This window comes from Pleurodeles waltl, chromosome 9 (assembly GCF_031143425.1).
Source record: "Pleurodeles waltl isolate 20211129_DDA chromosome 9, aPleWal1.hap1.20221129, whole genome shotgun sequence".
NCBI lineage: Eukaryota > Metazoa > Chordata > Amphibia > Caudata > Salamandridae > Pleurodeles > Pleurodeles waltl.
The window spans coordinates 371,022,918-371,038,632 of record NC_090448.1 but is presented as its reverse complement, the minus strand read 5'-3'; the positions used below and the strand labels follow the sequence as shown (position 1 = coordinate 371,038,632).

The window sequence follows — 15,715 nt, the reverse complement described above, 5'->3', positions numbered from 1 at the left end:
CGGAGCAGCGCTGCCCTGTCGGATGAAGAATTCCGCGATCGTCAGGCTGTCTGGCGGCGGTAGCCTGGCGGTGGTGGAGGGCCACCTGTGGCAGTCCCCACTTTGTTCATTATGTGGCGGTCGAGACCGCCATGCCGATGGCGGAAATTTCCGCCGCCCCCAGCACGGCAGTCCCGACCGCCGAGTTCATCATAACTCCCTAAATCTTTCTGGTTCCTATGCATCTATAATTTAAAAAATCTAACTATTTCGGTGCAAGATACAAATCAAGACGGCACAGAGGAAAAAAGAATAAAAGTGCTTGACCAAGCCAAATACAGCCAGATAATTTGTATTTGTGGTGATGAGAGAATGATTGGGCCGGTGGTAAAGAGTGAGTAAATGAGAAACAAAGATGTGTACATTAATTAGTCGTGTTCTGCTGAAAGCTGCATTAGGCTGGGACATACGTGTCTGTCCTGTGGATGTCAGGCGTAGAGTGATCCTTGGTTTGTAAAGGTGGAATATGGAGTTCAAAAGGTAAGAAGGATGAACCCAGTTGAGGATTATTTTTTGTCCCTTAAAAGAGCAGTCACTGAAAGTGATCCCATCCTTAGTGTGTGTGAAGTTGCAGAAGCTTTTCGCATTTTTGTGAAATGTCTATCAAAAATATTTTCAACTTTATAAAGGTTGTGAAGTTTTTCAGTTTGCCATGTTCACAAGAAAAATTTAACTTTGCTGCAATTTATGCTGCAAGTATCCTTATTTAACATTAGCAGAATGATTCTGCAGAAGATGCCCTTTAGTGACACCCTTTAAGCTTCCTTTTAGATAATTGGAAATTGAAAATCTGAAACTGCAGTTTTACGAATTTACATGATACTGGGGCCAGATGTATCAAACTATTTTGCATTCGCAAAGGATCTGAATTGCAAAATTCCACCATTTGCGAATGCAAAATAGCCTTCTACGATGTATGAAGGGCATTCACAGTGCATTTTTAAGGAGTCGCTAAAATAGCGATTCGCTAAAAATGCGACTAGGTTTTGCAAATCACAACTTGCAATTCGCAAATAAGGAATCGCAAATCCAATGTATAAAGCAGTCACAAATAGCAATTAGTCGCAAAACAGGGATATTGCATGTGCAATTTACCACCAAATGAAATCAGGTGGTAAACAGGTGCAACCTATAAAAAGAGGCCCAGAATGCATTAGCCCTTTTGCACAATTGCTGTACTCTACGTCATGGCGAGGAGGATAAGGATCCTGGCAGGTTTTAGGAGAGGGAGGAGGAGATAGGAGCGCATTTTAGAGTACTCATTACTCTGATCAAACAGAGGAGGAAATATATGACAAGTACAGGTTGAACTCTGCCATGATCCTGGATTTAATAGCATATTTACAACCCCTGCTGCAGCAACACACACACACAGAACAAAGTCCATTCCCACTCATGCGCAGGTATTATGCTCCCTGCACCTCCTAGCCTCAGGAAGCTACCAGGGGGGTCATAGCAGCAGCTGGAGTTGTATCTCAAAGTACGCTTTCATGCTTATTTAATACATTCTTAAATGCTATGTTAACAAAATTGAATCTGCAAATAAAATTCCCCAACACCCCAAAGGATTTGCAGCTAACTAAATTAAATTTCTACCAGCTAGCCCAATTTCCATGTGTGATTTGCTTCATTGATGGAACACATGTGGAAATCTGTCCACCACCTGCAACAGAGTATAACTACAGGAATCATAAAAATACCCATTTGATGAACATCCAGGTCATTTGCAATGCTTCCCACATCATAACTGATCTAGGGGCTGGATACCCTAGTAGCACACACAATTCCTACATCTTTAGGCACAGTGGAATGTACACAAGACTTCTTGCCGAGGAGTTTGGTGAAGGATACCTACTTGGTAATGTAACAGAGAACAATGCTACATATTGTATAAGTAATGTCACAGATAACAATAACTAATATGACACTCCTGACATTGTAGGAGACAGTGCGTATGCAGTGCGGTCACTCATCCTGACACTGTATCTCAATCCTCCCACGCCAAGTGAGGGGCAATACAATGCGGCACATAGGAGGACACGCAGTGTGATTGAGAGGACCTTGGGACTGCTGAAGAGTCGCCTTCGGTGCCTGCACAAAAGTGGGGATGCATTCCAATACAGACCAGAAACCACCAGCAAAATTTCGGCTTCATGTGTAATGTTACATAAGATTGCTACAACACAAGGTATACCAGTGGAACCGACAGAGACAAACTCCAGTGAGGATAATGACCCCTTGCCATCCCTTCACCCAGCAGACAGAACCAGAGCAGCTGACGGCAGGCAAAGACGTGCTGAGATTACACACAACTATTTTTGATGTAAGTAATGACAACGCCACATCTTGTTCCTTTTTTGCTACAGGTGTCACATTTATTGCCTTAACTCCAGGTCAAATATGTGGGCGTAGGACAAAGGGTAGTTCAAAATAGCACAATCAGTACCCAATAACAATGTCATACTATTAACATCATATTATCAATGCATTGCAACAAAATATGCAAGGCCAAATCACTTTTTACACCCACGCACTCCACTAGAACGCTCAGTGGGCTCAGCTGCACATCTTGTTGAAGGTACTGAGACAGTACTGTGTCTGGAAATGCGACGCCCAGGATCCATTACAGGGGCTGTGACACTACTGAGGCTAAAGATCTCCTCACTGTCCCCACCACCCAGATCACTGGTTGCAGCACTCCAAGCTGTCTACATTGTCTCCAATGCATTAGTGACTTGCACCAATCCTTGTGCAAGGTCCCGACTGCAATGTGCCATTTCCATTTGCATGCCCACAGCATATTGTGACACCAAAGCAGTTGTATTAGTGAGCCGATTAACAGATCTGCTGAACCCATCCAACCTACCCATCAATTGGTGATGGCGCCTACAGTGGGTGACATGCTCCTGCTGTACTACAGTGCAGAGTCTATTAATTGCGGTTGTCATATCCCTTAGGTGGTCTACTGTAGCTTGTTGTCCCTCATGCAGCTTGGACATGTTGCGATTGTGAGCCACCAACTGCCTGTGGATTGAGCTAATGTGCTTACATTGTAGGCGCTGCATCTTCATCATGGATGCCTCAAGACCACCAAACAGAGATGGGCCCTCACTTTCCTCTGTGCTTTGTCTGCCTTCTTCACAACACCACTTGAGGGGAGTACACTGGTGCCGAAACAGGGACTATTGTCTGTGGGTGTGTCTACCAGCTGACGGCGGTGTCTGCACATATGCTAGTAACTCATCAGAGTCCTGAGTGAAATCAGGGAGGGGCTCCACTCTTGCCCTGCGTCTGGGTGGTACTGGTATGATGGATTCAGTGTTGTTGGCATTAGACTATGGCTGACTTTCCTCATCCCCCCCTGTTTCAGTCTCTGAGGAACATCTGCAACAACAATGTGCAGCATGTCATTCTTAATGTTCTATTTGCATGTGTCATGAAACAGTAACTTTTGTATTAAACATTTTCCCTGCCATTGTATCTCTAATTGTCTGTTGTATTGTCTCTCGGTTTGGTTTTACAAAATACTGCTATTTTGGTAGTAGATGCACTTTTGAGGTATGGACTACCAGTCCCATAAGGCCTTGTTATGTTGAATGGACAATGTCACATGGACTGTTTCTCATACTGCATGGTGACATTGAAAATTTCTAAGGGACATTTGTACCTGCACGTATGGTCATTAAAATCATTACTGCCCTTACCTTTGCTGGTGCCTGGTGTGCCTGAGGTGTCCATGTCAGGCAGCAGTGTTGAATGCACCATGTCTTCCAAGGGTGTGGACGGTGTCTGGGTGGGTGGTCCGCCGCCAGTGCTCCTTGCTTCCTTTAGCCTGCTTCCTACCCTCTCCTTGTCACGTGATCCTAAGTCGGCCCAACGATTGCACGCTGCACAACACCCACTACGCTGATTTTGGTCTGGATGTCAGTCCACAATTTCCTTTTCTCACTTTCTGGGACATGTAGTGAGTTCTTTCCAAATAACTGGGAATGGTTCTTGGCCACCTCTTCTGTGAGCACCTCAAATTCCTGCTCACTGAATTTTAGTTTTCTTTTTCTCCCTCCTGTGCCCTTGCCATTTCCATCAGTGGCCATTGGGTCCACCTAGTCCTGGCTGACTCTCCTGAGTCCCTCCCTGGTGCTGTGCTAGGTCTCTCTGCCTGCTCCTGTGGCTCAGGCTTCTGGAAACAGCATGCACTGATTCACTTCCTGGTTGTGATGTCACCATGCTGCTCCAGAATACAACAATCGCAATTTGTGATTTCCAAATACCGATTTGCTATTTTACCAAAAAGCTATTTGGTACTTGCTATTTGCAATTGCAAATTTTTGGTAATCACAAAAAATTATGCGATTGCCTTGCTGCATCGCATTCTGCAAATCCCAAATAGCGATTTGGTCAAAATCGCTATTTGTGAATCGCAAATGCTGACCTTCATACATCTGGCCCTAGATTTTCAAGATGTAGAATTTCACAGATCTTTCTAAGAGTACTTTTGAAAAATGTGATGGTAACAGGTTTACATCATGCAAAGTTTTCTACATTCCTGTTTGATTGTGTGCATTGATTTACATTGAGGGTTGCACTGCTGCATGGTTGTTGACAGTATAACAACCAGCTCTTTGGTTTTTGGTCACTCACAAATACCATGCTTTGGTGATTCTCCACTTTCCATTCTGTATGTTTGTGACAGTGCTTTGTAAAATAAATGTAAAATCAACCTGCATAACTCTTGATTTATGTAGCCCGTACTAGTCATGTTTTCTTGCACACTTTAACTTTGTTAACCAGAAGTTCTTGTACCCGGACCAGGACATGAAGTGTTCCTGGCACCCGAGCTGAGGCTTTTGAAAAGTTGCTGTGTCTATAGAAATTGAATACTCATGTTAGTGCTATCGAAGGCCGGCTACTTTCATTTCATGCGGTAATCCCTGCACCTGCTTCTTGTAATATCGAAAATTCATAGACTTGTTAGCGACTTGAGAAACCTCTATCTTAGGGGACAAATGTGTGCCCCACATCCTCTGGGGGAGTTCTGTACTGAACCACCTCTCTAGGCCCCAGTACTCACCTAAGGTATGGAGTACCAATATGAACCTTATCGCATGAATGCTGTTTATTGCAGGAAGCTGGTTCAGTCAACCCGTGCCCTGTGCAAACTCCTTTGGGTTGTTACAGCATCACTAACTGCAAGGAGGCCAGTGGACATGATGGTTCAATAGATATGAATACATACATACTTCACGTCCTTCCTCTCAGCATGAGCTGCTAGAGTAGCTATAATGTCTCTTATTCTGTTTACTGTTATGCAGTGTTCTCTTGCACCCTTATAGGGATGAGCTGCTAGACAACCTACATGCCTGTTTCCTCCAAACAGTGTAACTAGTGTAACTAAGTTACACTAAGTTTGAAATGGGAAACTGTCAATCCAAGAGCTGTAAAGTCCCACCCAGAGAGACTCATACTCAGTGGCGTAGCGTGGGAGGTGCAGGGGGGGCCGGCCGCACCGGGCGCAACATCTTGGAAGAGACTCGAGTGCTAAAATCCACGGGTTAGGGGGCGCAAATTACTTGCCTTGCCCCGGGTGCTGACAACCCACGCTACGCCACTGCTCATACTCACTTTATGTGTACCCACTAAGGCAAAAGAATGTGCAAGTATTTAAGTAAGTGTGATATGTGTACTGAGGAAGACAAAACTAAGCATTTTCAAGTGGAAGATATGTTTGAACTTGAAGGAACCAAGAAATGAAACTTTGCCCAAATAATATCATTTTTTTTTAACTGGCACGGGGAAATCTTAAACTCTAGCAGAAATCTCAAGTCATGGGTCTTAAAATTAACCATGAAAAATTAGTAAGACATGGGATTTAACTAAGGCTTTTTTCTGGTCTGATGAGGCTAAGGAAGATAAAGAGGAGGATTTCTTAGGCACCTTGAAATTCCCTAACCTCTCTACTGGAGATGGTATCCTAGAAGGCGCACTGGTCAGAGCAATTGTTGGTAGACAAATAGATGGGGCACAGGCAGGACAAGTAGATGCAGCAACTAAGGCAACCTCATCCACAGCTTTTCAAAAGATAGCGATTCATGCCTTCCTGCTAAGAGGCATTACTCGGAGCAAACAGTGCTTGATTTGTGCATGTTGTTTCCAGTGCAGAGCACCAGCACTTATTTTGAGGGCTGGCGCTGATTTTTCTGCCTCAAGCATTTACTGCGAGCAAAAGACACACATGGGAAAGGCAGAGGAAGAGAAAAACGAAAAAGCGTCACAATGGGAGAAAGCAGAACGCTGCAAGAGTGAGCTGAAGGGGCAGGGAGTGGCTGTAAATGTATTGAATAGGCCAGAGATGGCTTCAAGATTACACTGCCTCAGTATTCCGTATTCGCACATTTAATTGCAGCAGTCGCATGTTTGAGAGGAAAGCTTTGAGCACCAGCAAGTTTTTATTTACAAATTAACCACTGGGAGTGAATGAATCCAAGTCTGATTTTTTATCGGGCTATCCCCTGAACAACAGAGCTTAGAACAAAAAATGTAGAATAAACAAATTAATTAATTGATGGCTTTGGACATCGTATTAGCAGCAATGAGAGGCTTCTCGACAAGCAAATCAGTAATCAATGAAATTATGTGAAAGATTTATAAATTGTCGTTGATGAACTTGAATGGTGGAATCCATGGTCTGGATTCCAAAATGTGTATGCGGGTTGGGGTATGAAGATTTTAAAAGTTATCCTCTTCGTTATTGTTCCCTTTCTTTTTATTTTTGTATTAATACAATTTTGCCACAATGAATAATTTTTCTAGAGGCAAGAAAACCTGCTCTACTTTGCTGCTTCCTGATAGTGATTTTGATGGGGATTATTTGCAAGAGATGCGAGATGATGAAGAAGTGCATCATCTAAAAAATATCAAATTCTGCACTGATGTTTTGATTTGCATTCTAGAAGAGCACAAGAAGGAGGGATTTTAATTAGGCCTGGGTGGAGTTTGTGGAGTCGCTCTACATAAGATTCTGCAAAGTTGTTAAGAAACTGTGCAGCGCTACACGAAGTTCCGCGGGTGGGCTGAGTTTCCCATCGCACCCATTAGAATTGCGGGGATTACCTTCTTGCATCCAAAATCGTGCATGAGCGACACCAGGCAGCTCACATGGGCGCGGACATCTTTTTTTCTTACTCTGTCATGGTGCTGGGCCTATTTTTTGAAGCTCTCCCTAATCTTTTCAATTCTACGCCCTCTTAATCTAACACTAATTTTGATTTATTACATTAGTGTGTGTTTATTGTGTAAGTGTATTTTCGTTTTTTTCATTTGTTTTGTGCTTTTTGTGCTTTTTTTTTGTGTATGTATTTTTATTTTTCCCTTTCCTTCCTTAGTTATTTCTTCCTTCCTTCTTTTCATCATCCCAACTATCCCCAATGGCAGAGCAAGACGGCGAACAGGGGACCAGTGGCACCATCAGCCTCCTACTTTGAGGGCGGCTGCAGCTGCCAAGGGCTGCAACCCTGGCACATCTTTTGTGAAGTGGATGTGGCAGTCCTGTTTTTTCATGGGCGGCACCATCCTCCCTTCCGTGCTGGCAGCCGGCCTGGGAGTGGGTACCCCCAGCGGTAGCATCACCAGCTTTGGGGGAGGGTGCGCTGGTGTGTGCCGCGCACCAGTCAGGTCCAGCACGCCACGCAGCAGCTGACACACCACTATGCGGATAGCCTTGAACGGGAGCAGGACCTGCTTGACCTGCTAGGAGTTGAGATTCCTGAGCTCGATAAGTATTAACTATATTATTTGCTGTGTTTGTGTTCTACAATGCTACCTAATCGTACTAATCAGCACTAGCTTTGGCTGAATATTTAAGAAGCCATTGCAATGCAGATGCCTCTGTTCTCCTGTCACAATAGTGAATTAGTGATGTCAGCGAGTTAGCTTTATGTAGATTGTACAGTCCCAAGCAATTTCACTGTGGTTTGTATTACTAGTATGCATTGATGCATTTAAAAAAAAGGGAGACTGAGTCGGCTTCAGTGATTCAGAGTCATCATCATCATCATAGGCTATAGCTCTGCCCCTCCATAAGAAATGTTTTTTGGGTGGCTTGACTACCTGGTTTTTCTAACATTGTGAACCAACAAAATGCCCAAAGTGGTAAGATACTGCAGTGGTAACCAAATTGTAGTGATGTATTGTGGTTATACTTTTATGACTAAAAAATGAAGGGGAGGCATATCTGGCACCTAATAAATGTATAAAATGTATAATGTTTTTTTTCTAGCCACACAGACTGTCACTGTTTCTAATGCTGCTACAGGAGCATAAGGAGCAGGGGGAGAAGTGGCGGCAGGGACGGGCAGTAGTAAGTCACATTGCTTGTTTTTTGACAATTACAATTATACTCACTAGCTACAAGGGAGTCGTCCACTCGTGATTGTGAACCCCTCGCTTTATCTGCTACAACAATGGTTGAGTTATGGCCTCTTCTATCTGCAACTCAGGATACACTCACATAATGTACGCTACAAATGATGGCTTGATGGAAACGAGAAAGAACAGATTATTAAAAGAAATGATGGGTTAAACAAGTGAAAGGAAAGAGTGTGTGGGTGGCTGGAAGGATAGTGGGTGAGTTTTGGGTAAATGGATGGATGGGTGAAAGAAGGATGATTAAAAGAAAGGGTGGATACTGAATGTATGGACAATGGATTTGAAATTTTGGTGAGAGACTAGATGAGAGAAAGTAAAGCTTAAATCATGGTGGCTATGGGTGAATGTACTTAGGAAGAAAGAACAAAGATGCTTGAATAATTGCTTAGATGGATAAAAAGGGAGTTCTTCTGGGTAGGGGAATACTGCACATATACTTCACCTACTTTGTTTTATAATTATCAAAGCTGTGTTTCAAAGTGGGGGGTATTTTTGGTTTAATCCCTTGACTCACTATTTTTGTTAAGGGAGGCAGATTTATCCCACCCATCTTATATAGCCGGTTTCTTTCCCTGTAGTGTAGGGCATAATTTTCTCCACTGACTACTTATCACAGACAGGATCATTATATCCACATGTTATACGTGATGTGTGTGACATAGTATCTTATTTATTATTCATCTACCTCTTTGGAGTCAGGGTAGAAAGTGAAAGGTACATATAGAAGAGCAGGGCCATTGGAATTAAAGATAGATTATGGCCAACTACAGCTGCCCCAGCTGCAGACAGTGGCAAAATACCCGAAGTGCTGGCTAGCATGCTCCCATTAATTTAGCACAACAACTTGTACTCCATAGTTCATAATGCCTTACTCATAAATGAGAGCTAACTTATTTCTATTTTTCCACTTAAAGTGTAGTTACTAGAAAAGCCTTTAAAAGAAAAAAGATCAATGTTTTTTTTAATCGTGTGTTACAATGCTTTAATTCTTTTCTAACAGACAGTCAGTGCTTGTGAAGCATGTGTGGGTAAACAAAGAAAATTTGGCCTGGGACTCTCCTGATCATAATCATATCAGATTCCAGTCTTCTTAGGGGACCAGCTATGTACTGCCACTGTGCCACCCACTACTTAATTTTAAACAAGTGTTTGCACAGAGCATTTCTTACAATCTGTCTTTTTACTTTTTGTTTTTCTCAATATAGCTACTCCTGCTGGTCCACCAGCACCACCCACTAGGCAGGACATAGTGGCCCATCTGTGGCAGCAGAGGCTGGGGAACATCTTGGGAGAATATTAGCGGCTGGTGGTCCTGAAGTATGAAAAGGCAGGGATTGCTGCCTCTGACCTAGGCCCCAGTTCAGCACGCCAGCCCAGCCTCAAGCCTCCCAGCCATTAGATGGCCAAGGCCACTGCCAGCTGTCAAGGGCCCTGACTGCCACTGGTGGCACCCACTACAACATTCAAAGGACATTGCTCAGCCCATCCTGCAGTTGCTGGACTGCCTGGAGAGGTGAGTGGGGAGATGGCTGGAGAGGACTGAGCAGAGCCTGGACCAGCTCTGGACCCTAATCGACAATGTACTCTTCGGAGCCTTTTTAAGAAAAATGTGTTTTGACGGGAGGGATGTGTTGTGGGTGGGAAGGGACTTGGGATTGTGTTTTTCACTTTGGACTTGTGTTGGGCTTTTGGGATGGGGCCATTTGTTTGGGGAGATGGGTGGGCCTGTTGTGGGTGGAAAGGGTGGGTTTTGTTATTTGTAAACAATAAAAGGGGATAATTTATTTTACTTCATTTATCCCTCCAATGTTTATTTTGGTTTTTAGTTTAAACTGCTGTCTTTTACTGTGGCCTGTTTTTTAAATCTGCTAAAAAGTAAATGTCATCTACCTATACCCTTGCTTCAATGCCCTCTGGAACCATAATGACTGCTAGCGGATGGTTGCGTCGCCTATTATGCTTACAAAAACCTAGATACGCACAATCAACATGTTCTTCAGTAGAAGTTAATTACTAACTAAATAAGTTCACTTAAATGCATCGTTCTTCTCTTACCTGGGTAGATGAATCAAGGGCTGACATCTAATTCTTCTTACTGCAGAGTTTTCCCAAGGTGGCGTCTTATCTTAACTTATGTGAGTGGTAGTAGTAGCAGGCTAGCTTTCTAACACAGAAAACACAAGGTGCCACTTCCAGCTATGTGAACTCCAACTGCAGGAGTAATCAAAGGGTTATCCATCACTGTCAACTAGATTGAAAGAAAACAGAGGGTTAGTGGGTCATATATTATATCATACCTTTAGGAAGACTGACCACAGACTATCACAATGAGAGCAACTGACACAACAAAGAAGACCTGATATGATAATAAAAACTAGCAATATCACCTTCTTCTGAGCAATGGGGAGCTAGGATTTAAAAACTATGCATAGGAAATTAAATCACGAGAAGTGGGCTCAGTGTCAGGAGTGGTTGGACAAGGTTAAGGGGCATATTTATACTCTGTTTGCGCCGAATGTGCGTCAAAAATTTTGACGCACTTTCAGCGCAAACGTTGCCCCATATTTAAACCCTGACGCCCGGTCCGGCGCACCAGGAAAATGGCGCTATGTGCGCCAGTTGTTGGAAGCGGCACCCCGCCCTGCGTTAATGACATGCAGGGTAGGCGTTCCCGTCCAAAAACAGGCGCACATAGCGGTGCGCGGTATTTATGCTTCAGGGCAAAAATCACTCCCGCGCGGCAGGCGGCGCAAAAAAATGGCGCAAAGCACGAATATCGTGAAATTTTAACGCCTGGGTCAGGGCAGGCGTTAAAATGGGGCAAACACACCTGTACTTAATCAGAACACACAGAACAAACAACAGAGCAGCAGAGCAGCAGAGCAGCAACAGGGAGACATGGAGGTGATTTTTCTTCAACGTGCACGTAGACGCAGAGCCCTGCAGCAACAACAGCAGCCACAACAACAACAGCAGGGACCCCAAAGACAGCGCAGAAGGCAGGAGAGGATATTCCGCCCAAGAACAACCCTGCATGGCCTCAGGGAACGAGACATCATACAGAGGTACCGGTTGAACTGGCAGGCCATTCAGCAGCTGCTGACAAATATTGAACAGCAATTGGCCCCCACTTTAGTGACTCCACGCACTATCCCAACCGAAACAAAGCTGCTTGCCGTACTTCACATGCTGGCAAGTGGCTCCTTTCAGACAACTGGTGCCCTGGTTGGTGGAATCTCACAACCATCTTTCTCCGCATTCCTGCCTAAAGTACTGGATGCCATCATTGGACTGACACCCCGCCACATCTGCTTCCCTAACACACTGCAGATGCAGCAGGAAACAAAACAGGGGTTCTACGCCATCAGTGGCTTTCCGCACGTCCTTGGTGCAATCGACTGCACACACGTACGCCTTGTGCCACCTGCTGCGAGTGAACACCTCTACCGCAACAGGAAGCACACACATTCCATCAACGTGCAGGCCATAGTCGATCACCAAGGACTGATCAGCAACATTGTGGCTAAATATCCTGGGAGTGTACATGACGCATTCATCTTCCGTCACTGCACCATCAACCAACACTTCCAGGATGGACGGTATGGCAATGGACTACTTGTTGGTAAGGACAAAAATCTACTTATATACTCACTGCACAGAAACCCTCTAGGATAAACAACCCATACACCACAATAGCAATACCTAGACAGGAACACACTGAGGTACTCACATCACTAGCCATGTTTCACAAGTCACCATTGAACCTCTCACACCTTGGAATTTACTCCACAGCTTAGTGTGAAGACATTCATGACTGTGGTTGCCTAAATGTCACCTTGCAAATTGGAAGTCTCACAATAACCTGTACACTAATACAATGCATAACTTTTAAGGGATGGGATGGCCTGGGTATGTTCAATTGAATGTTTCTAATACCCTTTCATGTTTCAACTCTGCATGGAACTATCATCACACCCCCAATGAGGACACACGGACACCTGTGTCACAAGTCACAATGTAAGGGAGAGCACACTGTACTTGAGAAACCGATACATCCTGCTGACAAACAGTTAGCCAACAAACACCTGCTCAGCCAAGGAAAAAAAACAATGCCAAAGTTTCCACCAACAACCATAGGTTGTCACATTAGTACACAAAATAGTCACAGACAACACAACACAACTACTTCCATCAAAGATACGTACAACAGTGCCTCCTACATCTAATTGATACCATTCTGTGTTTCTCTTTCAGCTGATCAGGGGTATGGCATCCAGCCTTGGCTAATGACACCATATGGGAACCCAAATACTGCTGCTGAGCGGGCATACTATGACGCCTACAAGAGGACACGCAGCATTGTGGAGCGGACCTTTGGGATCCTAAAGTCAAGGTTCCGCTGCCTTGACATCACTGGCGGAAGCCTATTATACTCCCCAGAGATGGTCTGCAAGATCATATGCACTTGTGCCATATTACACAATATTTGTGTAAAAAGGAACATTCCCCTCCTTGAACCGGACCCAGACATGCCTGAGGATGATGATGAGGAGGATGCTGGCCTGCAACAGGAGGGGGAACAACCTAACACCGCAGCAGGAGTGCGTAGGCGCCAACAGCTTGTGAACAATTTTTTTACTTAAGTTATTATAATCACTTGTATTCCACACTTGTAAATAAACACAGATAACAAACACCACATCATGCTTTGGCCTATTCATTTCTGACCACCTTCAGTTTGAAATAGCTGAAGATGAATGTTGTCTCATTGATCAAGAATGCCATTCAAATTCATCACACCAAAAATAAACATCACAACTGTATGCACAGAGGGTAGGATGTGACATGTTACATTACCATACACAGAGCCCAACAAGAGTACAAATGTGACAATTACACATGCCGGATCCAAACAACTGAAACAGTCTCTCATCCAGCCCAAAATTGGAGATCATTTGAAAGTCACATCACACGTGTTCAGAGACAGGGTGGGACCATCCATGTGTACGTGAACATGTCATCAATGGCTTCTCTCAAGTGTATGATGTGAGCAATACACAATTGCAACAACATCAGCTGCCACTAACTCAGGAGGAGACCTTGAAGTTACAGTGACAACATACACACAGACAGGTCATAGTGGATCCACATTCCCACACACATGTACACATATGTCATACAACCAACCTAATATTTGAAAGTAGACCATCACAGTTGTGTCCCAGTTTGAACCTAGCAGGAAGATTGTAACATGACACTAAACCAGTTGATGCAGAAAGGGACACAGACAACCAAAAAAATCTTCGCATTATCACATCGTGAACGCTGAGAGTCTTGCAAACTTAGTCATATGAAAATGGTATGCAACTTAGCTGCAAATCATCATTACTGCAAACGTCAAATGGGCTAATGAGATGAATGAATGGTCAACAGTCATTCATACCATATGGCCTTACATTAGCACGCTGCTGCAGGTTTGCCATGATATAATAAAAATACTCCATGGATACAGTAGCTATTCTGGATGGTCAAATCCTAGGGTGCTGGGGGCCTAAGTCCACCTCTACCGCCCCCAAAACATACAAGAATCATGTACTTGTGAACTAAACACATGCATAAGGCACATGTGTGGCCTCCATGTCACAAGTCCTACACAAATATGAAACACAAAATCATAATGGGACATGGTCAGCCCCATAAAAACTGAAAGTGACTCTCCCACTCCCTGTTAGGACTACAGATAAAAGCATCCCCATCATAAAGGTGGGCATATTTTGGAGACGGAATACATAATGGTATCCCAGGCATCATTTCAAAATAGCCATCAGCAATTACACCAAATATGTTGTCAAATATGGTCAATACATTAGTTAAAGTATCCCAAAAATTACAGTGTGAAGGCCGTCTATACATAAAAGTACGGACATGTGTCATATACAAACACAAATGTGTCTCACATCGCACCATTTGGCCATGACAAATCACCTTTCCAAAGCTAAACACATGAAGACATTAGGATAAATGTGCTCCATATTCTACGCATACAGCATGGCCGTCATAATTTGTCCACGTACATGAGTGCACACAATGCAGAGTCAGATACAAATGTATCCAAAAGTGTCTTGATATTTCGCCTTCAAAATATAATTAACATCCACAATATTTTTGACTCTGCATCATGTGCACTACTGTACGTGTAAAAAAAACGACGCCCATGATGCATGCGTGGTAAAATTGACGCTACATGGACAATATGTTGGTCATTTCAAGTACATTATTAATTATTAATATTCATATCATATTTTTTCACTCCGCATCATGTGCACCACTGTACGTGTAAAAAAAACGACGCCCATGATGTATGCGTGGTAAAATTGACGCTACATGGACAATATGTTGGTCATTTCATGTACATTATTAATTATTAATATTCATATCATATTTTTTCACTCCGCATCATGTGCACCACTGTACGTGTAAAAAAAACGACGCCCATGATGTATGCGTGGTAAAATTGACGCTACATGGACAATATGTTGGTCATTTCATGTACATTATTAATTATTAATATTCATATCATATTTTTTCACTCCGCATCATGTGCACCACTGTACGTGTAAAAAAAACGACGCCCATGATGTATGCGTGGTAAAATTGACGCTACATGGACAATATGTTGGTCATTTCATGTACATTATTAATTATTAATATTCATATCATATTTTTTCACTCCGCATCATGTGCACTGTAATGCGCCAAAAAAAATTGACGCACAACTGTGTATGCGTGAAAATATGACGCATAACGGGAAAATAAAAACGGCGGCCATTTAATGCAGGAAGTGATGTAATAGGATATCCTGTTTACAAAATCTGTACTGGGAGTTAACTTTCACTTTCACTTTGCAGTCTCAGATTTATCTAGACTGTCTGGTTGTGTGAAAGGTGTTGTCCTGTGTTTTACTGCTTTTGTGTCCTGTGTGCCTTGTATTTTGTCTTAGTGTCAATCTATTATTGTTGTATAACATTGTCTCAGTCTGTTTAGTGTTATTTTGTCTATACCTGTGATAGTTTGTATTGTCTGTGGGAGTCTGTTGTGGGTAGCATAGTTTGGGGGGTTAGTTGGGCTATTTTTCTCCTTCTTCTTTTTCTTTCACACCTCTACCTTTCCCCATTTCCCCCTTTTTATTTCATATTTCTTTGGTACATTCTTAGTCCTCTCAATATGTCAGATAGGCCTCGCCTGTCCAGGA

The 15,715-nt window shown here is 43.3% G+C and overlaps 1 protein-coding gene across 1 annotated transcript in view; it reads left to right on the top strand.

Moving 5' to 3' along the window:
- LOC138259315 (cytochrome P450 2B19-like) overlaps nucleotides 1–15,715 on the top strand; it is a 473,070-nt gene that overhangs the window by 154,987 nt on the left and 302,368 nt on the right. The gene's annotated exons all lie outside the window — the stretch shown is intronic.